Below are 23734 nucleotides of genomic sequence, written 5' to 3'. Positions count from 1 at the left end.
GTAAGGGCTAGTTGGTAAAAAGCCTAAGCTGAGGCCAAGCTTTCATAATTAGTAAGTCTCCGTTATTTGTGAGCTGGTAGCCCAAAGAAAAGTCCGACTACATGTGGGCATATGGATGGCAAGAAGTACCTGGAGGCTCATTCCTTACGAGTTGTCCACAGTGTGCTTTGAGACATTTTCTCACTGTCCTGTATCTCAACAGCCAGCAAGCCCCAAGTGTCATTTTATTTACTAAGGTATCTGCCTGACCCACTATGCTACATTTTTAATACAAACTAAACATGTGAAATCCAGAATGCTCTACCATTTGAGTGCTTCATACCAGTCAAAATGCAGGCACAAGTAGTAGTGTATAGAATTACTTTAGGCTGTGTGTATATCTTCAGACTTAGGTCCCATCCCAAGTTGACTCATGAGGTATATGCAGAAGTTATAAAATACAACAAAATCTCACATCTGAAGTATGTCCAGTCTCAAACCATTATTTTCCTGTTACGTGACTTTTGGATGTGAGTTGTAGTTAACGTCAATGTGCTTGAGAGGTCCTAGTGTCTTAGAAACACTTGCAGGGCTTGCTGTGCTGGGTAGGTGGTGGGAAGCGAGAGGCTGAGAGTGGGATCAGGCAATTTTGCACATGACTGATCTCTATAGCATCCATTCTTGTTGAACTTGGGCACACCTGATTACAGATGAATTACCTGAGGACCTATGGGGGTAAGTCACTTGAATGAGTTTCTGTAGCCGATCTGTGGTTAAGGTGGCATCAGATCCAGGTCTGTCCTCGTCTGCTGAATATCATAGACTCCCCAAAGCAGAGGTTCAGGGACACTCTGCTGTTTTGTCAGCAGTACAGTGACAGTGGCCAGCTGTGTTACGACTTCTGGTGACTCTTCCCCCGTGAATGCAGGTGAGCTGACCGAGTTCCCTGCATCTCCTGGGCTCTGTGGAGGCTGTGTCAGCTCTGCCTCTCTGCCCCGTGCCTGGTGTGCTTTGTGCCTCTCCATGCATTCAAAAACAGTAAGGTGTTGCTTTCTGATGCCCAGGCATTTTCCGATTCTGCAGAGCCCCTGCTTTCCAGTCCTCTTGTTTTGGAGACCTGACCTCAGCCATACATTTGTAGACAACATGCTATAACAGGTGGCCCCCTGCTGTCCGGTGGGACCTACCTGATGAGGATTATCCTTGTCCTGCAAGCAATGGCTTCCCTGTCCAGCAAAGCCTTCCACACAGACTTTGCCCCCTGGCCCTTCTGTTTGTTTCGCTTTGCGCTGACCTGAATTGAATACCTTCACAGGTTTCTGCGATGGGACTGACAGTGGTCAGGACATGTAGGGACAATAGCTGTGCCCACCTGTAGGTCAAGGGTCAGGCCTAGTGGAGCAGCCTTGTCAGCGCTTCAAAAGCTGAGGCCTCTGTCCTGCTAGTCCCCACCCACAGATCAATGACCACCAGCACACAGGTGTGCCTGACTATTGATGTCCCCATGGCCAGGAAAGGGGAGATGCAAGGCTATGTATAGGCAGCTTACCTGGGGATTAAAGCATGGACACAGGTGTCCAGTCAATGCCAAGGGAAGGAGGCTGGGTTGGACTCACACGAAGAGGGAGGGGTATCAAGCTGGGTGACTTGGGCTCTCCACAAAACATCTGTTCCTGGCTAGCCCTGGCCTGCGTGTTATAGGACTGTTTTCCAGTTCTTGGCTGGCCCTTTTGTCTTGTTTTTGTCTTTTTTTCTTAATGAAGAACTTCTAGAAACATAAGAGGTTTGAAAATAATAATTTTTTTCTCTTCTCTTTTTTCTTTTCCTATGTAATTCAGGCTTCCTTGTAACTTGAAATTTTACCTCAGCCTCACAAGTGTTGGGGTTATAGTCCATAGTTCCACTGTGTAACTCCTATGTGCCACAGGGTCCTGGAGAAATAACTGTCTTGTCATTCATTCATTCGGCTGTTGAATCAGTATTCCTAAATGATGATTCTGTCCTGTACTATGGGATGAACGTTAGACACATGTGAATAACTTCCAAAAGGCTTGCCCATCCTGAAATAGAGACAAAAATATGAGTAAATAATGGGGCATGAAATGAATTTGTCAAGTCATAGCAGGATGTCTGGGCAAGTGTGCCTTGGAGTAAGCCATAGGTTAAGCAGAACTGACAGAATTCTGAGCTAGATTCAAAGGGCAGATGGAGAGAGGGGAACCAGCCACAGAGGTGCTGGATCTGGGGCTTTGGGCAGCTGCAGGCTGGCCACTAAGGTGAGGATGGGGTTAATAGTGCCATAGCTGGTGAGGCTAGAACGTGTGCCTCTGGCTTATGCTTAGGTTGAGCAGCTGTGCTGAGGGCTCCATACTAAATCTGAGGACTGTGAGAGCCAGGCTAGGTCTGAAACACAGATGTGGCCTGGGCAATTCAAATGTGAAGGGTGCCCTCAGATAGATGCCAGAGTGGTGGGCTGGAGGGCCCTTACTACAAGGGATTGAGAATCAGTTGTTCTGAATACAGATGGTGGGCAGCAGAAGTTCCTTGGAATGACATTTTTCTAGATCTCTGCCCAAGGGTGTCTTGGCACCACAATGACCCTTCAGGGTAGAGAGGGCAGTCATTCTGGACTCAGACAAAGTCTAGGTCCTTGGGAAGGCAGGTCCTGCTGAGGGTGCCTGAGTTTGCCCCGAGAAAGCCCTGTGGTGACTAATCAGGTTATCCCGAATCCTGGAGCAAGCCCTGTGGGGTCTACCCCTTCATCTGCACAGGATGGTGAGTTGTTGCCTTTGGGATACCGGGACACTGGAGGGCAGACTCATCCAGCTTCCAGTCTTGTTCATCAGATCTTGATTACCTACCTTCTTCCAGGGATTGGGATTGCAGGAGAAGAAAGAGGAAAAGGTTTCCTGCCTTGGTAGACCAGAAGTCCAGTAAAAAAAATATATAATTCTAGGAGTGATGATGCCAGTGCTAACACCAGCACAAGAATGCTATTGCACCAGGCACAGTTCTAAACACTTTATAAAAATTAACTCACCTTGGCTGGATGTGGTGGCACATACCTGCGTCTTCAGTACTTAAGAGCCTGAGGCAGGAGGGTAGAGAGTTAGAGGCTGCTACCTGGCTACACAGAGAGACGCCATTTCAAATAACTTTAAAAAGAAGTTATGTTGTTTTTAGAAAAATAGTTAAGTTAGAGGTCATTGTGTTAAGTGAAATAAGCCAAACTCAGAAAGGCAAACATATGTTTTCTCTAATATGCTGAAGCTAGGAATAAAAGAAAAAAGAGCTGGGTGTTGGTGGTTCACGCCTTTAATCCCAGCGTTCAGGAGGCAGAGGCAGGTGGATTTCTGTGAGTTTGAGTTCAGACTGGTCTACAGAGTGAGAGTTCCAGAACAGGCTCCAAAGCAATACAGAGAAACCCTGTCTTGAAACAAACAAACAAAAGAAGGGCTGGAGAGATCCTGAGTTACCAGCACCTACTGCTCTTTCAGAGGACTAAGAGTTCAAGTCCCAGCACCCACATAGAATGCTACAAACTGCCTGTAATGCAGGGCAGTGGGGGCGCAACTGGGTGTTGGTAGTGCACGCCCTTAATCCCAGCACTCAGGAGGCAGAGGCAGGTGGATCTCTGTGAGTTCAAGGCCAGATGGTCTACAGAGCAAGTACCAGAACAGGCTCCAAAGCTACACAAAGAAACCCTGTCTCAGAAACAACAAAAGCAACAAACTGCCTATAATTCCAGCTTCCAGGGGTCCAACACCTTCTTTTGGCCTCTCCCCCAACTTACGTATACATGTCCATACACACCTGCATACAAATACACATACACATAAAGAGGCATGCACTTGACACACAACAGGTACATGCAGGCAACTCCCATCACATAAAATAATGACATTAAAAACAATTAAAAAACCCAGAAGTTGAAGAGATAGATGGACCTATTGGACAGACAGTTTTATTCTTGGTAGTTTAATGTTGGCAGATAAATTGGACCTCAAACTGCACAGGGATACTTTTCAGTATGGCTGTAGTTGCAATGACCTTGTACTATGATTTCATATGCTGATCTGTAACTCTGCCAACATGTCCCCTCAGCTCAGTCCAGGGTATTTTAGTAGGCTACTCTAGCAGTTCATCGGGTGCAGTTGGGATGGAGCGTTAGTCCTTACAGTACTTGGGGATCTTGTGGGGAACCTTAAGATCAGCAACATGCCCATCGTGACCACTGTGTCTCCTGGCTCCGCAGAGTTTGCCTACATAGCTTCACACTTTCGCTGGGAACATGCTTATGCTTCAAAGCTACTATTTTAAACCATTGGTGCATGTTCCCAGCTGAAAACATAATTTAGGAATTATAATGCTATGAAAATAAAAGGAGAATTAAAAATAGCTCCAAACCTCAGAACTTGTGTTTTCTTTGTGTCTTGGGGACAATTCACTGTGGGGAAGTGGACAGGAGCCCAGGGATTGTAAACTGAACATGGTCCCGGGGAACAACAGCTGCTGAGGAGAGTGAGGAGGCCCACTGTCGCAGCATGAAGTGAAAGCGAAAAGAAAACTGGTTTTGCACTTGACCAGCTCCCTTTGCAGATCATTTCAGGGAACTGCTAAGAAAACCCATGCGTGGCCCAGCAAGTCTAGAGCCAGTGGTTGAGGCTCCGCCCAGATCTGATTTTGCTGCAGTCATACTCCAGGTCCCTTAGCTGGCAGTGTAACCTGAATGAGCCCAGGCTGAAATGTCCCACGTCCTGGTGCATGTGCCACCCTCCAGAATCTGACCTATGGGAAAAGTGACATACACACGGTCCACGGACATCAGTGGGACTTGACTCATGTAATATGAATACTTTCGATTTTGGCATTTTTAAAGACCTCATTTTAAAAATTTTGCAAATGATACTGGTGACTGTTCAAACTCCAGCCACACAGAATGCCACAAAGCAAACAACAGGAAGATATTCCCCTCTCTCTCCAAGCTCAACTCAACCCCATGCTGCCTCAGGGAGTAAGTGCTGTTAGGAGTTTGCACTTTATAATGGCGTGTACAAGCATTTGTGAGTACAGTATTTTAACTTTAAGAATAAATACTAGGCCATGTTTTTGTAACTTGCCTTATTTCATTCAGCAACATGTCTTGGACATTTATTTTCCATTTTTCTTCAATATACCAGCTTAACTGTCCTTTATCCATTTTACTGTGGTTTCCAAATTCTCAGTTATCGCGGAGCACCATTTGGACATATGTCCCTATGCACTCTTGTGCCTGGCTTTGCGCGAGTGGAGAATTGCTGAGTCAAGGCAAAGGTCCATCTAAAGAACTGCTCCGTGCTGCCAGCTTCTCTTCTAAAATTGTCCCTCCTGTTTGTGTTCCCACGAACCAAAAACACAGACATTCTCCTCCTCAAACCTTTGGCATGTGTCCTAGAATCTTCCTATTCTGAGAGAGTGGCATTGTTATTTTGCTTTTCAATTACTTGTTCATTCAGAAGACTGGGTGTGTTTTTACATTCTAAACTAGGGTTGATTTTGCCTCTAGGGGACATTTGGCAGTGTCGGGAGCCGTGTTGACCTTCACAATTGGACAGCAATGATGGTGGTAGGGATGGTGGTGGTGATGGTGGTGATGGTGGTGATGGTGGTGGTAGAAATGCCATGCCAGCACCCCTAGTCACAAAGCCAAGGTGTGCAGGTGGAGAGCCCTGGCTATTGAGCCTTTTGTTTATTCTCTGTGAATTATATGTGAAATTCTTCATCTGGAATTCTTCATACTTTGGAGCTTTTTATCATTGGCTTAGAATGTTTATTACAAAAATCTCTCCCTCAGATGCTTATATTTGTCTTTGATGTGCTGGAGAATTAAAAATATATAGACTAGGCTGGCCTCAAACTCACAGAGATCTGCCTGCCTCTGCCTCCTGAATGCTGGGATTAAAAGTGTGCACCACCACTACCTGCGACTTGGTACTTTTTAAAAGATGATTGTTTTCCAGCCCGCTGGGTTTGTTTGTCATCTCTCAGCCTTCCAGCCTTCTGCAGAGTGATGCATTGACAGTTGTAGGTTTTCTTGTGTGTGCTGAGTCCCTGATCTCTTTCAAATGTCGTTCTTTGTCACCCACACCCTGCCCCAGGCAGGATCTCACGTGTCGTCCACTCTGGCCTTCCACCTGTGCATCTCTTCGTCAAGCACCTACCTGCCTTTAGATTATAATAAATCAGGCACAATCTCTTCACTTGGCTCTACTTAAGACTCTTTCAGGTTTATGGATCTGTATGTTCATCTTGCTCTATGAATTTATTGGTCATTATTTATTAAAATAGAATTTCTCCTACTTTCTCCACTTTTTCTGGGACTATGGTAATGTATATATTAGTTCAATGGGTTATGTCTCACAGGTCCTTGTCCTAGATAGCTTCAGGTGTCAACTTGGCACAGCCTAGAGTTATCTAAAGGAGTCCAATTGAAGGGTTGCCCAGATCAGCCTAGCCTGTGGCCATGTCTGGAGGGACTGTCCTGTGTCCTGATGTCGGACAGCCCAGCCCACTATGAGCAGAAGCAACCCCAGGCAGCTGGCTATGGGCTGTGTAGGAAACTTTCTGATCATGAGTCAAACAGCAAACAAGACCAATCCTGTAAGAGCGTAAACTGAGTTAATGCAATGGTACCTTGGAGTATACCTTCAGGGAGGCCAATAAGAAGCCACAGGACAGATTGAAACTGCCTACTAGTATCCCGAGAGCCCGGTTCTAACTTGCCTTTTCCTGCAGTCTCTCTCTCTGGATTCCTCATTTTGCAAGGCCGCCTCTTGCCTTTAGCCATCTAACACGTTAATAAAGCATGCTTCCAGTCTTCCTAGTTGATTCACTTCATTGTTCACACTTATTATTACTAATTTGGGGGAAAAATAGAGTATTTTATTTTATTTTTAAATATACAAGTTGTGGTGGTTTTAATGTAATTGCCCCCCATAAAATCATAAGGAGTGGCACTATTAGGAGGTGTGGCATTATTGGAGTAGGTTTGGCCTTGTTGGAGGAAGTGTGTCACTGTGGAGATGGGCTTTAAGGTCTGTTTTGCTCAAGCTTTGCTCAGTGTGACCTTCAGACAATTTCCTATTGCCTTCTGATCAAGATATAGCCAGCACCATGGATGCTGCCATGCTCCCCAATGTGATGCTAATGGACTAAATCTCTGAACTTAAGCCACCACCTCAATTAAATGTTTCCGTTTATGAGAGTTGCCATGGTCACAGTGTCTCTTCACAGAAATGGAAGCCCTAACTAAGACATGGGTGCTTTCCTTGAATGTGTTTATGAGCACCACATGCATATCTCATGCCCACAGATCTCAGAAGAAGGCATCGGATCCCCTAGAACTGCAGTTATGGAAGGTTGTGAACCACCATGTGTATGTGGGAACAAGTGCGCTTAACTGGTGCGCCAGTTCTCCAGCCTGAATTGTCGTTGCTGTTGTTGTTGTTGTTGTTGATGTTGTTGTTGTTGTTGTTGTTCTTGTTTTGGCTTTTCCATCTCACCAGTGGGCCAACTTCATGGTCCCCCTACACAATGTGTCCAAAAGCATTTCTTCAAGGAGCGTGAGCCTGTGCTACCGTTCTTAGAGGGTGGGAAGGGTACAGGAGAGGGTGGCAGAACAGCTGTGTGTTCTGGGGTGTGGATGTCACAGGGATGGGATGTGGGGGGTAGCACCCCTCTGCTGGGTCTTTGCGGGAACAGATGGGGCACAAAGGGAGAGAGAAGGAGCATTCTCCATTTTGCCACTGATTCTCAGTATGGCTGTTTCCTGTATCAGTTTCATCCTCTGTAAGGGACAAGGGCCCCTGAGACAGTAAATATAGACTCCATGAAAGCAAGTACTGTCTCTTTTTCTCCCACACATTTTCCCAAGTCCCTTGTGTCAATAGATGCTTACTAATCATTTGCGTGACGGAGGATGAAAGTGAGAAAATGAACAAATGAATTGTGCACACGTGTCCCTGTGCTTCTTACCCTGCCCATGCACCTGAAGGGCATTATCAGGTTTTTAGGCACTTTGCAGCTCTCTCTCAGTTTAGATGCATTTTTATTAGTGTGGCGACATGGGGCACTGGCAGACACTTGGTGTTGCTACCAGAGAGGAAACCTGTGGGCTAGCTATGGGATAGGAATGTCTGGGGGAGCCAGCCCTACCAGTGTTTGTTTGATGAATGCTGATTTTAGAGGGTACTCTACCGGCATGCTCAAGAACAGAGCTGTGACTGGCCACACACTCTCTCTGTCCTGCAGGTAAATGTAGCTCAGCCCTCCACAGATCTGTTTTCCTTCATAGTTTTGTATTTATCATAAAATCAACTTACTATGAGGGGGCTCAAGGCCTGGGCTTTTTGTAAGGAAATGGGAACAATTAATGGACTTATCTGATGAAAAGTAATGCCGCTAATGATTTATTAATTATCATGTGACTTATCTTTCTGCTTCTTATTAATCAAAGATGTCATGTAACTCTGGAACTCCACATGAGGGGGAACAGACTAGATGCAGGCCTGTGTGAGGGGATGTGGGCTGGAGCCAGGTGTCCCTAGCTTCTCCTGAGCCTGCTCCAGCCTGCTGCAGCCTGCAGGGTGAGTCTCCTTGGATTGTGGACAGGGGGATGAGAGAGACAAAGGAGGCGCCGTGTTGGGCTGTACACCATGTGCCAGGAATTGTTTGGAGCACTTCATGGCCACTTCTAAGAACTACAGGAGAGCTCTTACTGTTTTACATTTTTACATGAGGAGATTGAGGCCCAGAAATATTAGAGGAGATCGTCCAAGCGATGCAGTTAAAAGGGCTGGGATTTATGCTTGGGTAAATCTGAGGCAAGGATGGATGCCTTTTAACTAGTAAGGCTTCAATTAAATCAGAAGCAGCATAGGGTAGTACCCTGGGCAGAGCTGAACTGAGGTCCAGTGGGTGTATTAAAGCCACAAGAGAAGGGGAGGGTCACAATACCATCTTTTGTCCTCAAGACTTCCAATATCTAATAAGTGACACAAGATTTGTACCTACAATACAGGGTATACCTGCATGGGTGACCACTCTTCTCAGGGTTCAAGTTTGTTTCCAGATCAGTGCTTCTCAGCCAGGGGCTGCTTCATTGGTGGCAGGGGCTTATAGATTGGAAAGGATTCTATAGATGGGATAATGGTGTCCTGGCTAGTTTTATGTTAACTTGGCACAAATTAGAGTCATTTGAAAGGAGGGAACCTCAATTGAGAAAATGCCTCCATAAGATCCAGCTGTAGGGCATTTTCTTAATTATTGAATGATAGGGGAGAGCTCAGCCCATTGTGGGTGGTGCCCATCCCTGGGCAGGGGTCCTAGGTTCTATAAGAAATCAAGCTCACCAAGCAATGGGGGGCGAGATAGTAAGCAGTACCCCTTCATGGCCTTTGTATCTGTTCCTGCCTTCAGGTTCCTGCTTTGTTTGCATTCCTGTCCTGTCTTACTCCAATGATGGACTCTGATGTGGAAGTGTAAGACAAATAAATTGGTTCCTCCCCAACTTGCTTTTGGTCATGGTCATGACAGCAATAGAAACTCTAACAAGTTGGTACCAGGATAGTAGAGTATTGCTGTGACAGACCTGACCATATTGTTTTGGGAAGGGTTGTGGAAGGACTTTGGAATTTTTGGGCTAGAAATGTCGTTGAGTGTTGAAAGCTCAGTAGGCTGTTCTGTAGGAACTTGGAAGATACGATGTTGATAGCTGTTCAGACAGTGGAGGCCTGACTTGTGAAGTTTCAGAGGGAAGCAAAGACTGTATCAGGCCTTTTGTATGAACAAGTTATGGTTTCTGGTCAGTTGGAGCTAAAGTATCAGCTGTGATTCACAAGAGACCAGAAGCTCTAAAGTCAAACCTTTGATGGGGCAGCGAATGCTGGTCAGCTGGGGCTGATGCAATTGACTGTGATTAAGAAGAGGCCAGTATCATTGAGGTAAAATCTTCTGGGATGTGTTTAAGAGTTGGCATACAGAAGCTGTGTTCAGAGATGGCCAAGGTTGTACCTTGTACTGGCAGCTGAATTTGGTAGTGTAAGAGTCACCCAGGTGGTGCTGATTTTGAAGGCACGGGACTGGGGGTCATTGAGAGCAGCTGAGACTTGGCATCATGTGACAGAACTGTAGTCTCTGAAGAGAGTGCAGGAGAGGCTATTGGTGAAAGTGTAGCCCAGGTGAAGCAGATAGCCACATTGCTTTGGAGATGCCAGCACCATGGGATGGCCACTAAGAACAGCAGCAATGGAGTTGAGGAGCCAGCTTGAGCCTAGAAGACAAGCTGTGTGTTCTGCAAAGGGCAGAACCAGAGAAGAGACCTAAGCCCTTTGGAGGAGCCCAGAAGATAGTGAGTGAATCCCAGACACTTGGATGCTGAATTATTTACACATTTGGAATTTTGTTTTACATTGTTCAGATTGTGACTGCCCTAGTTCTTCCCTCTTGAAGTAAGAAAGTCTTTGACTTAATTTTGATATTACAGGAGCTCACAGTGGAGAGACTGAACTTTTAAAGAGGTTTTAGGTTTTAGAAGTGATTTTGGATTTTTAAGCAGACTGAATTTTAAAGTGTTTGAATTTGTAAAGTCTGTGGGACTTTTAAAGATTGTAAAATGTTAATGTGTGATCTTGGGGATGAACAAGAAAGGGAAGGTTATAGCTTAGCAGTGATGTTTGTGTCAAGTTGACAAGAGGTCAGTTGTCCTGGCTAGTTTGATGTCAAGTTGACACAAGCTAGAGTCTTCTGAAAGGAGGGAATCTCAATTGAGACAATGCCTCCATAACAGCCAGCTGCAGGGGTTTTTCTCAATTAGTTATCAGTTGGGGAGAGCCTAGCCCATTATGGGTAGTTCCATATCTGGGCTGGTGATCCAGGGTTCTATAAGAAAGCAGGCTGAGCAAGCCATTGGGAGCAAGCCTGTAAGCAGCACTCCTCCATGGCCTCTGCAACAGCTCCAGCCTCCAGGTTCCTGCACTGTCTGAGTTCCTGCCCTAACTTCCTTCAGTGATGGACTATGATGTGGAAATGTAAGCCAAATAAGCCCTTTTCTTCCCAGGTTGCTTTTGGTCACTGGGGAAGTATTTAAACAAGGCAAATTTCATGGCTCATGTAAAACAGAAATGACTGGTTTACAAAGCTGTTTTACCAGAGAACTCATATTGGGTGTCTTGAGGGGAAGGGCTTCTGGAAGAGGCTGCAGGAGGTTCTAAAGAGGAGATCTTAAGGAATGGTGACTGGAGTTAGTGGTTCTTGCCCTCTATAAACTTTTCTGTGGCTAATGATAAAATGTGAATGCATATGAATATGCATGTGTGAGAGTATATGCACACATGTAGGAGTTTATGCATATGTATGGATCTGTATACTTGTGGGAGTCTACTCAGATATGAAATTCTATGCAAGCATTTGAAAAGCTGTGACATAGGAACACTATAAAGTGTGTTTGTGTAAGAATGTGCAACATTTGTGTATTTCCTGAGTGCTTCAGAGTATGTGTGTGTGTGTTTGAAACGAGTATGCCTGAGTGCTTGAGCAAGGCATCTCTGTGAATGCACACGAGGAAGTATATGTGGCTCTGGGAATGTCTATTGGTCTTTGCCCTGTGTAAAGGTTGTGTTTGTGGACTGTGGGGATATGGACAAGCTGAGACCTTAGCCAGTGGACAGAAGAAACAGCAAGAGGCGTGTGTGGTCAGAGAAGAAGAGCTGACTCTGCTGAGCCGCAGAGAGGATCCCAGCACTCCATTCTTCATGCTTGTTAGCTGAGGTGCCACCCTAGATGAGGGCTGGGGTGTAGAGGCGTTCAGACAGGGAGGTCCTCTTTTCTCCCATTGAAGAGGAAGCCCTATGGCCTTGGCCTTTTTTGGTGACTTGTGGATACCATAGCAAGACTCATGGAAGGGACATAAGCTAATCTAAAACCAGATCCCCCATCTATGGGTCAAGGTCCATCTAGCCTTATCTCCCTCCGTCTGAGCCCCAATGATTCTGAAGCCAAGTTCCCCGCTGCCTCTTGGGTACACTGAGTGACAGTCTGGCTGTCCTATGTGGCAGAGAGAAGCATGTAAGATTCATGGGGGTCTCTGTTGCCAGGGATAATGGCTAGGACTGAAACACTCTTGCCAGGTGATGTCCCCCCCCCCAGCCTTACTTCAGCCCATCTGGGTTCAGGAAATGCCTTTGATCCCTGAGTTCACATGTACCACCAATTTCTATCTCATGTGGAAGTCAACTGGGCCAAAGACCTACATTGCTTCTTGTACTTCCCCAATATCTAAGAATGTCTCCTAGGGTAGCAATTCCCTTTCCCTCAGCAGAGTGCTTGAAAGCTTCACAAGAAGTCATCTTGTGGAGAAATGGGAGGGAGGAGAAGAAGCTCTGGGAACAGTGATCTTCTGCTTACCCTACTGTAGAGGGAGGGCACTCTGAGTGACAGTTCTTTCCTAGTCCCTGTGCCATGTCTGCCACCCACGAAGCTGGCCCACTCACATCCTGCATTGTGACACAGCCTTACTGACACAGGATCTGTGGCTTCCCATCGGGGTATCCTGAGGGGTGGTCCTAGTACATTGCAGCCAGCCCAGGCAAGGTACCCACCTCCTCAAGATGCTTGTCTGGCAGGACTCTGCTCATGACTGGGTCCAGAGAGGGGGGTGGGTGGGAAGGCCGGCCGCCCGCCTGCATCCGGGTGGGCCTGGCTCTCTTCAAGCACTCCTGCTCCAGCTGCAAACTCCCAAACACATACTTTGGGAGGTCAGCCTGGCCTGAGGCTAGGGCACTCCATTATTCCTGTGACATATCTTTGAACATGCTACAATCCCTCCACTCCTGGCTCAGCCTTGTCTCCACCACAGAGCTGCCTTCCTCACCCCTCCTGAAGGACTGCTTAGCCCCACACTGGCTCCTAGGTAGAAATAGCAGTACTACTGGCGGACACTGCCTGGAACCCCTCCTTTGCGGCCATCTGGCCTACACTGGAGGAGGATGCTTGGCTCTGATTTTTAGATGCAAATTCCCTTGAAGAGTAACATATGAGACTCTTAATACTCTAGCACAGGAGGCCTTTTCTATCTTTATCTCCAGCACTGGACTTTAAGATGAAGGAGCCTGGAAAGGGGGAGATGAATGTCCTGCTTTATGCTTCTTTGTTTTTTCCTTTGCCATGATTTAGCCCTGAGCCACTTCTGATTCCAACAACCCTGTCCACAGCAGTCCATTCCACATGGTTTATCCTGAGGTATTGAAAATGGTACCCTGCTTGTAGTGTCCAGGAAAAAACATCTTGGGTAAGGCTAGATCTATTTTGTAGCCCCAATTTGCTACTATTTGCTGGGTAACAGTCTTAACCCCAGTTCCTCAAGCATCACTATTATGCAGTCCCTTTATCTATGGCCTGGGACACTTCTATAGCATATCCATGCTGCTGGACCCAGTTTACTCCTGTCTTGTTAAGAGAAGCTTTCCTTGAGAGGAGCCTTCTCTCCCGCCTGGTTCCAGATCCGCATCAGTCCCAAATAAACACACAAGAGGCTATATTCATTATGAAGCTGTTGGCCTTGCTTTTTTCTTACTGGCTAGCTCTGACTTAAGTATTTACCCCATAATTGTTAATCTAAGTATGTCTCTTACCGGAGAGGTTTCCGAGCTTCCTACCCCAATGGCGGTTACATCTCGACTCTCTTGTGTTTCCCCTTCCCAGAATCCTCCTCGACTCCTAGTCCCTCCTATCTAGGTTTTCTATTGGCCAGACAGTACTTTATTGACAAATGCACAGGCAAATAACAGGACTTCCCCAACACTGTCTGTACTTGGGGATCCACTGCTCATGGGACGGGGGAAGAACATTCTACCTCATGTGTGTAATGTACCAGAGTGAGAATGATCTCTAGTCCCAGCCATGAGCTCCTGTCTAGATTAGCTACTCCTGGACCCAAGTGTGCAGAGCTGAGGCTTGTTGCCTCCATGGATGCTCTCCACCTAGGGAAATAGATCTTTCTCTCAAACTCACCATCTATTACAGAAGAATTAGAACTGTAGAAATGATCCACTACAATGGAGTTGGTAATTTTCTTTCTTTTACGTAAGGGCAACTCACATATTACACACTTGGGTCTTTACAAGTTTATTTCATCCTCATGACAAAGCAGATATTTGTGCTTGAGGTTCACTGGGTAGGAAGTGAAGCCTCGAACTTTAGATATTTGCCCTATATGAGGCAAGAACGATGTGACTGGACTAGGGTCTGATGCCAGGTCTGTCTACTTGTGTCATTGTGTTTTTAGGATAGTCTGCAGCACAGTGGTGGCCTCTCTCTTCCTGTCAGTGCTTCCATGCCCATGCAGCAAGCACTCCACTCTACTCAAGCTTCCTGGCAGTTGGCTACCATCTTCTCAAGATGATGTTAGGGGTTCAGGATGTCGCTGAGACCAGGAAGTGATGCATTTTAAAAGGAAAAATCTGGAAAAGGCAGTATTTTAATATAGTGAAGTTACTTTGGGGAATATTAGAGCTTGACTTCATCCAAAGTGACCACCTGTGGCTGTCAGATGACACAAAAGCACCCTGCCTTCACAAAAAACTATTCTTCCATTGTTTAACCCGATTCTAGTATTCTTCCCACCGTTTCTAACTTACCTAGACTTCTTATCCACATGCAAGTTATAGTCAGTCTTAACTAATAAAAAGGGACATAAAAACTTTAAAATGCAAAGTTAATGTGGAGCTGAGTCTTTGCCAGGGTCCTGGAGGCCTTGAGCAGCACTTGTCCTCTGTCTGGGTCTTGGTATTTTCACCTGTGGAATACCTGGGCTGGACCTGTCAGGACCAGCCCATTGGCATATAACTGTAGTCTAAACTGGCTGGCAGAGAAGGGAATTGTATTGGCTCATGAAAGTGTGACCCCAGGCTGTCTGACTTCATCGAGGATGGACCTCACTGTACCTTCCCTCTGTAGTCAGAACTCAGTCTCCATCTCAGGTTTCTCCTACCTGCTTTCTTAGAAGCATTAAAAACAGACCTAGTTGGGTGTGGCCGTGCATGCCTTTAATCCCAGCACTTGGGAGGCAGAGACAGGTGGATCTCTGTGAGTCTGAGTCCAGCCTGGTCTACCGAGTGAGTTCCAGCCAGGGCTGTTTCACAGATGATGGGGGAAGTCTTCTGTACGCATGTTTCTCTTAGGACGTCTTCTGTACATGTTTCTCTTATTGGTTGATGAATAAAGCACTGTGGCCAGTGAAGCAGGATGATAAGTGGGGCTAGGAGCCAGAGAGGATTCTGGGAAGTGTAGGTAGAGGGCAGTTGAGAGAGAAGAGGTCCGGACCCTCTCTCCGGTAAGATTAAGAACATGTGGAAATACTTAGATTCATAGAGATGGGTTAATAATTAATACAGAGCTAGCCAATAAGAAGCCTTAGCCAATGACCAACAGTTTTATAACTAATAGAGTCTCTGTGTTATTTGGGGTTGATACGGCAGCGGGCCCAGGCTGGCGGAAAAGAACTCATCGTAACATACAGAGAAATCCTGTCCTGAAAAAACAAAGATAGAACTAACAAATAGAACAAACTCTGCCCTCCCCAAGACTTGAGAGAAGTTCTGACTGGCTCTATGTTAGGCACCATATATCTTTGAACCAATCACTGTGGCCAGAGATAAAATGTTTGTGGTCCAGGTCCTGTGACCTCTATGGGCTTGGAAGTAGGAAGCATGAAGGTTTGCTTGGTCCAACTGTAGTGAGGGAATGTAGAGAGAAGGACTGTTCTCATAAAGAGAATGGGTACTGGCCAGGTCCCAACCATGTAACCAGCCATTGCTAAATTAGTGATTTTAATCCTTGCTCAAGGGACCCCAGACCTCTGAGGAGGAACTTGGGGCCAGTCTGTAACTAGTGAAGTATTTTCCAAATCTTCGCAAGGGTTTAAATTGTCTGAGGAATTGGTTTTTCTCTTTTGGCTGCTTTACTATTGGGATTTCACATAAGTTTTCATTTTGATAAATCTTTTTGATTTTGCTGATAAGAAAAAGGCCTGGAAACCATTGTGATAGATGATATCTGAGGCTTCCATTTAGAATATCCTTGTGTGTTAGATGCCAAAGTGAATAATTTTCTCCAATTGAGGGCACATGTTAAAGAGTAAATCTTTAGCTCCACCCTGCCCATTCTCTGTGGTGTCTGTTCTTTTCCAAATGACCCCACTGGCTTTATTACCGTCTTTGTCAAGCTAGCGCCAAGTCTGCCAGCCCCCACCTCCAAGGACCCACCTGTTTCCTGCTTTGCAAATATCTTGCAGATGCAAAAGGAAGTGAGTTTTAGTGCAGAAGGACAATTTTAGTGTATGAGTGCTGATTCCTGATTTCCACTGCCAGGGTGCTGAGTTACTTAGACATGGAGGTGCATGGTAAATGCCAGGCTGGGTTCACACTACATGAACCAAAAGAAACATCTCTCAGGGATACGCTGATCCTAACATTTAGGATTCCACGACAAGATACACATGGGGTCCTGCAAAACGTGTGTGTGTGTGTGTGTGTGTGTGTGTGTGTATGAGATGTATATATTGATCACGAAGTAAAGTGTATTGTCTTTCCTCCTACTTTGACAAATGCATTTTTGCAATGACCTATGAGGTGAATTTAAAGTCACAATGTTCAGTCTTGTCAGAACTGTCCACTGCAATATGGCTACATGGGGATGAGCTGGCTGCCAATACCCAGGCCATCCTGTTCCCCTACATTGCTCTATGAGGAAATGTGGACACTCAGACCACTCTCCTGGTTCTCCTTGGGCAACTCATAGGCCTAGAACAACACACCCTGGTGGCTCCTTTTGCCATTGGAGGACAGCATTGTGGGAGATGTCCATCTCCTAAGGACATTCATAAAATCCAGTTGTAGACACCCAGAACATGTTCTAGAAGGGAGTATATGTGGTCAGCCATGCCATGTTGGGCATGTGAAGTCACCATTTGGTAATAGTGGTACCATTAGAGTAGAGCCATCCAAGGCCTGGGTGTTTTGGTTCACAAGCAGAGGCCCCAAGGTAGGGTGGTTATTTATTGCCATCAGTGTTACTAGTTGCATCCAGAGTCTGGATCATATATTCTCAACTATTCACAGTAACTGGCTCTTGCTCAGTTGTTAGAAGGAGCAGAAAAGCAGGACAAGTTAGAGGTTTTTACTGAACTACCAAGATAAAATGGAGACTGGAACCAAAGTGAGAAATAAGGCAATGCAAGGCATGCCGTCTATCAAAGGGAATCCCAGAGAACCCTTGTTTCTGGAGGGAACTAGAAAAGGGAAATGTTTGATGAGTAGGAGTTTGGAGAAAGCTACTAAACACAGAGGGCAAATGTGTTTGCTCCTCCTCAGGCTGCTGAGGAGATCTGGAAGGCTCACTCTGAGAGCCCAAAGGACCGTATGGCCTTGTGTTCTGCACCTTTAGGATTGGTGAGTGCTTCCTGTGGATTAGATTAGACCATGTACATGAGAACCTTCCTGGAGCCATTTTTTTTACTGCTGCCCAGGAGTTCTGCCTACAAATGGTCTCTAAATCTACCACATCTGAGTCCAGACTTCATCACCTGCATAACCTTAAAGAATTATCGGTCTCTTCTTGACTCTCTCCTCCATCTATTCTGCCAGGACCCTGGCTATGGTCCTCTCAGCAAGTCTGTGCTCAGAACCTGCTTGTCATCTAGAATCTACTTTACTCTTATTTCATATAAATATTCTTGGCACATGGCTATTCAGCTGGAAGACTCTGTTTCTTAGCTTACATCATGGTTAAGGGCTGATCTTGTAAATAAGATTTCACCAATGGATTCTAGGAGCAAGAGCTGTGTAAAGGATGCATTGGTAATTGCTTAACAGGGATTTTTTCCAATTTCCATGGTGTAAATATATTGACCATGGTAGTTTGGGTTTTTTCCATATATGGTAGCAAACACTTCTGCTGTGGTCAGGAGGAGACAACAGGTTAATGTTATGGAAAGGAGAGGCTTTCTGCATCAGTTATTCATGTTGCCCAAGTTGCTTGTTGTCCTTTTTCTGTGTTTCTACAGAGTTCCCAATGACCAGAAAATGTATCGGGTCATGACCAGACATCAGTGATGGGTCATGGTTTGGTCTGATTTTGCTTCATGGACAGAATGGGCTCCATATTTTACTTGTGTTAACCAAGTTCAGCTGTTCTTTTCCACTCTCTGCCTTGTCTCTATTTTTGGTGACTTCCCTTCAGGGTATGCTGTCCCACACACATTATTCATGATCCCCTGCAAACCTGGAAGTTCGGTGACTAAGGACTGTTCTTGCCATATGACAGAGGAGTAAACGAAAGCCTAGATAATCCACCCTGGTCTTGTAATCTCTTGCTTAATAGTCTGACTTCCTCAAGTGCCTGTTGGCTCTGGGAGGCAAAGATCTTATCTGATGTATTCCTTGTCACAGCCTTGGCATCCAGCTTGTTGCCTGCTGTGGGGCTGTGCTCAGTGAATGTTTACTGACTTCCTCAATTTAAAGGAGGGAGGGAGCCCTTATTCCAGAATGGGTTGCAGAGCTCAAGCCATAGTTATGGTTCTTCACACACTTACAAATGCAAAAACTGTTGGCAGCACATTTGAGGTATCAGGAGATCAACAATACCTGGAAGCCAGAAGGGATCCCATCTGTCACTTTGGGGTGTCCTGGTGTTTCCGTGAGTTTCCACTATAGACTGCTCTGACTCCTTGTGGGCAGCATCACTTTACAGGTGTGCTCAGTGCCCCAGGGGGCCTCTTTGTCACCGTTATGCTCAGGTATGAACAGAACTAGCATCTTCACTCTTTGGGGGAACAGGGCTGTTCCTTATGCCAGTTGCTTCTCAGTTTTGCTCCTTTCCCCAGGGAGCATGTGGCAACATTTGGAGACATTGAAATTGTTATAACCCAGAGACAGAAGATTCTGCTGTCATCCAGTGGGTAGGCCCCTAGACTGCTGCTAAACATCCTACTATGTGCAGGATATCTCCTACTGCGAAGAAGTATCCATTCCAAATGCTGGTGTGTGGTGGTTGGCAGAACTTGGGCTAGGCTTTGTAGCCCCAGAGAACAAGGAGCCCCTGGTAGAAGCTGCAGAGACAAGAGCAGTTTCTTTTGTCTATTATTTTCCCCCCTCAGATCACAGATATCTTTCTATGTAGACCTATTCTGGACATGGTCACTCTTAATGGACAGTAGCAGACTTAGGCTCCTGAAGTGGCCTGCAAGTAATCCTAACTCATCTGTGGCTACAACAAAACACCTGAATGCCATGAATGACCAACGCATCCAGAGGCAAAATTAAAAACAAAATACCTCCCATAATCTCACCTTCCCTTTGACTAATAACTTCCAGAGTAAAACAAATAAAGCAGTTGGAAAAATACATAAAAAGTCAGTGGGAACATATATTGTGGTGTACTCGTATAATATATATACATCCAGGATGCCTTCAGTAAGGAACTGTGACAGCAGTAGTTTTAACAGATAGTTTACTATCAGTACCACAAGTCTACAGTAGGCAGCTCAAGTCTGATGTAGCAGCCTAGGAACACCTTCGAGAACTCAGACTCCATCTAATTTCTTCTTTCTTCCTAGATCTCATGACTGCTGCTACTCCAGGCATGACATCAGCATTCCAAAGGAAGAAAGAAGAACCGGCAAGAAGGCATGAGTCCATTTATTACTTTTTATAACTTTTCCTGTAAGAGTCACCCAGTGATTCATCTGTTGACTTCGTCTATTGGCTACAACATGCCACATGACTTCTAGCCACAAACACATCTGGGAAGGTAAGAATGTGACTTTTAGCTTCTTTAACAAGGAAGTCAAGGGAGTAAGAGGTCATGAAACCTAATGGCTGTTGAGTAGCCAGTCTGCTGTGCTAAGCACACAAATTCAATTTTAGAAACTGTGTTGTAAAAGAATTTCTCTCTCATTTAAGTACTAACAAGGCTCAACCATGCTTAGCTTCTGAGGGTGGGTGAGATTGGGAAGGTCCAGTCTGTCAGGTCCAAAGGAAACTCAATTCCCCAAACTCCAAGGCAGTCTCAAACCCCAGAGATGAGCTCAACCTGGCCTATAGGAGGATTTCTGGTGGTTAGAAGACAGCATTCCTTAGGAACGTGTGAAGCTGATTCCCCTCTACTATGAGGAGTCATTTCCCTCACTTCTGGCAGAAGGGACTTGTGTTGCCATCAGCATGTCAAAGCTCATGCTGGTCTCCAGGATCAAAATCCATGCTAGCATCCTAGCCCTTCTCACCTCATGCCCTACTCTAAACTCCCTCAACTTCATGGGCTTCCCTCCCCCAGCTACCCATTTTCTTTTTTTTTTCTTTTTTTTAATTTTATTTTCCAGTTTAAATTTAGATAAGAAACTAGGTAGCTTCACAAGTCAGTTCCAGGTCCCTCTCCCATTCCCTCACTTCCTCCCGTGCCCTCCCCCCAACCACCCCGCCCCCCGTTATCCCCTCATTTCCCCAGGGAGGGTGAGGCCCTCCATGGGTGTGTGCATAGTCTGTCATTTCATATAGGGCAGGGCCTAGACCCTTCCCCAAGAGTTCAGGGTGAGAGTGCGCCTCACATTGTTCTATGGGAGTCCAAAGTCCGTGTGTATACTTGGGATGGGTACTGATCTGCTGCCCAAGGCTCAATAGATTCCCTAGGCCTCTTCACTGACACCCAGATTCATGGGGTCTTGATCAGTCTCATGCTGGATTCCCAGGCTGATGCCTGGGATTCAAGAGTTAACCTTTGTCTGGTCACCAGCTACCCATTTTCTATAACACTGCTAGTCTGTCTTCTGTCTCTGTCTCTGTCTGTCTCTGTCTCTCTCTCTCTCTGTCTCTCTCTCTCTCTCTCTCTCTCTCTCTCTCTCTGCTTCTCTCACTATCTGTTCTCTATTCTCTGTCAGCCACTACTCCCCCCTCTCTCACAGATATCCCTTGCTAGGTCTAATCTGCTGCTCATGTTCAGTCTACTTCTGTCTGTCTGTGCTGCAGATTCTTCCAGATGCCTCTGACTGTTCTCTCTCTCATATCTATAATAAAAATCATCCCTGTAGCCATACCATGGAGAGCTCATGTCCTTAGTTTATACAGTCTTGTCTGCACCCATCTCTCCCTGTCTCCACAGCTGCCTCCCATGGTCATATACCACCTAGGGGCTATGGCACGTTACGTTTAGATTCTCTGACTTGTGATTGTTTTTTGTTCTCAGACCCTCAAGTGTAGTTCCCTGCCAAACAATAGGCTCTGAAGTTGGTGCCCAGCCACAGCCTCTGAGACATGAGGAGTAACAACATGCCACTATGGAAACCAGTATGGGAGTTCCTCAAAACACTAAAAGTAGAGCTGACATAAGATCCACCTATACCCCTCTGGGGTGTGTAATCAAAAGGTTCCATACTCTCTGAGAGAGGAACCTACACACCCATGTTCGCTGCAGCTCCATCACAATGGCTATGAAATGGAATCAGCCTGAATGTCTGTCAACAGATGAGTGGATAATGAGAATATGGTACATACACACAATGGAATTTCAGTCAGCTGTAAAAAGTGAAATTATGTAATTTGAAGGAAATGATAGATCTGGGAAAAATTATACTGAATGAGGCAAGCCAGACCCAGAAAGACAAATGTTGTATATTCTCTCTTATATCTGTGGATCCCAGCTTCAAATTTTTCGAGTTCTGTATTTAAATAAGAGTGTCTATATATGTCAGGAGGTAAGAAGAGGAATCCTGTGGGGGAGTACTAGAACATGGGATATGACGAGGTAGGGCATGAAGAGGTTTAAGTGGTATTGGCATGAGGAAGTATGGAAGTAGGGACAGTTAACAAACATTAACAAACATTAAGGATGCATGAAAAAGCTGTAGAGAAGAAAACTACTTTATAAACTAAAACAATATAACCTAAACCTTAAATGATAGTGAAATAATAAAAGAGCCTGGAATGGAGATACCTTTCATGAGTTACTTTCAAAAATTATAGGCTTGTAACTAAAATTCTACTAACAGGAATGGGATACCTCCCTATGAATTGTTGACTGAGAGGTGCTAGAGGTCCCCAAAAGAATACTGGCCATTTCTGTCACTCTTAGTTGTCCAAAGAGCTAACTGGTAAGACCCTGTTGCTGAAGACATTGCACACGTTGGGTATAGGACACAGTGAAATCAAGTTGGAAGAGTTTGGGAAACGCTCCCTCTGCTGGTAGTGTTTGTAGTGGCACAAGGTATGATGTAGGCTGCTGAGGAGGAAAACTTAGCAGTCTCATCTAGATGTAGACCACGCTTGGAGGAGGAAAACTCAGCAGTCTCATCTAGCTGTAGACCATGCTTGGAGGAGGAAAACTCAGCAGTCTCATCTAGCTGTAGACCATGCTTGGAGGAGGAAAACTCAGCAGTCTCATATAGATGTAGACTACGCTTGGAGGAGGAAAACTCAGCAGTCTCATATAGATGTAGACCATGCTTGGTACAATACTGACCTGGCAAACATATGTGCCTGCTGGTGCAATGGTGGCATGACTGTGTTGGAGTAACCAACTGATTTGTTATTGGATTGGATGCTAACTCATGGGAGGGAATGCACATCTCTTACTATAAACTAGATCAAAATTCTATGGTCAGGGTGGTTATGGCTTCAAGGGGTGGTGGGGATGATTTACTACCATTGTTTCTCTAAATAGTCATGTTATAAAACTTCTATTTAAATGCTTATACCCACAGACTAGTGACACTCTATGCCTTGAGTGATGGTTAATACAGATTTGTCAAAATGATGAGAATAAGTGACTGTTGGGTAATATCTCTAAATAAGGTACCATTATCAACCTCTCAAGGCCCAGGAGGCATCATGGAAGAGGGGGCTTAAAGAATGAAAGAGCCAAGGCTTGAGCAATCTCAAAGTTAATTGTCAGGCCTGGGTTTCATTGCCCGTATCCCATGATTCACCAGTCCCACAGCCTGGAGTTCTGACTTCAGTGATCCCAGAATTTATCAGAGGACTGGGATTTTATTTCCAGCAGCCCTAAAGTTCACGGCAGGACCAGGGCTCGGGCTCTATTGGTCCCAGAGTAAACCATGTGGCACTGGAGTTTTGACTCATTCTGGGGATTCTACAGTTCACTAGCTTGGCTCTAGTAATCCCAAAGTTTACCATAGTGCTGGGGTTCTGACTCCAGCGGGCCCAGGGACCACTGCAGACCTGGAGCTCTGAATATAGCCCTAAGCCAGTTTACAGAGTTCAGAGGAACTGCTGTTTTGACTATAGATCCCAGTGGGTTCATAGAATTCAGTGTGTGGCCAAGGTTTTTTTTAAACTGTATCTCATTGATAATCAGTGTGGGGACCTGCTCTTAAACCTGCTGTAACTTAGCCAAGACCAGATCACCTCAATGACCCTACCTGGCAATCAACTCCATGATTCCTCGGTCTCTGTAGCTGAACTTCCTGCAGACATCCCCCTAGGAAGACCTACAGAAAGCAAAACAATCAAATTGAGTTGTTAGAAAGGAGGGAGAGAGCTAAAACATGACAAACACCAAGACCATAACTCACCTATCGACCACAACCCATTCCCAACCTGCCAACTCAGGGACTGATGAAATGTTTGAGAAATAATTCAGAGTCTTACTCTTTGGAAGAATTAATGATCATATGGAAGGCTCAACAGATGCATCTCTCAAGGAAATCTGTCCA

At 45.5% G+C, this 23734-nt stretch overlaps 2 long non-coding RNA genes across 3 annotated transcripts; one reads left to right on the top strand and one right to left on the bottom strand.

Moving 5' to 3' along the window:
* Positions 1–1528: 1528 nt before the first annotated feature.
* LOC121137649 lies at positions 1529–13688 on the bottom strand. The gene is made up of 2 exons (XR_005874941.1): positions 13647–13688; positions 1529–2039 (listed from the first exon to the last, which is right to left on the bottom strand). It is a non-coding gene; the product is annotated as an uncharacterized LOC121137649 (long non-coding RNA).
* On the top strand, positions 9381–22821 carry LOC110342874. 2 transcript variants are annotated; one of them, XR_002385049.2, is made up of 3 exons: positions 9381–9497; positions 19628–19821; positions 21250–22821. It is a non-coding gene; the product is annotated as an uncharacterized LOC110342874 (long non-coding RNA). The 2 variants fall into 2 exon arrangements; XR_002385048.2 differs by lacking the exon at positions 9381–9497 and adding an exon at positions 9989–10366.
* Positions 22822–23734: the final 913 nt, after the last annotated feature.

This window comes from Mesocricetus auratus, unplaced genomic scaffold (genome assembly GCF_017639785.1).
Source record: "Mesocricetus auratus isolate SY011 unplaced genomic scaffold, BCM_Maur_2.0 Super-Scaffold_100691, whole genome shotgun sequence".
NCBI lineage: Eukaryota > Metazoa > Chordata > Mammalia > Rodentia > Cricetidae > Mesocricetus > Mesocricetus auratus.
The sequence above is the reverse complement of the archived record's forward strand: the minus strand, read 5'-3'. Positions and strand labels throughout refer to the sequence as shown.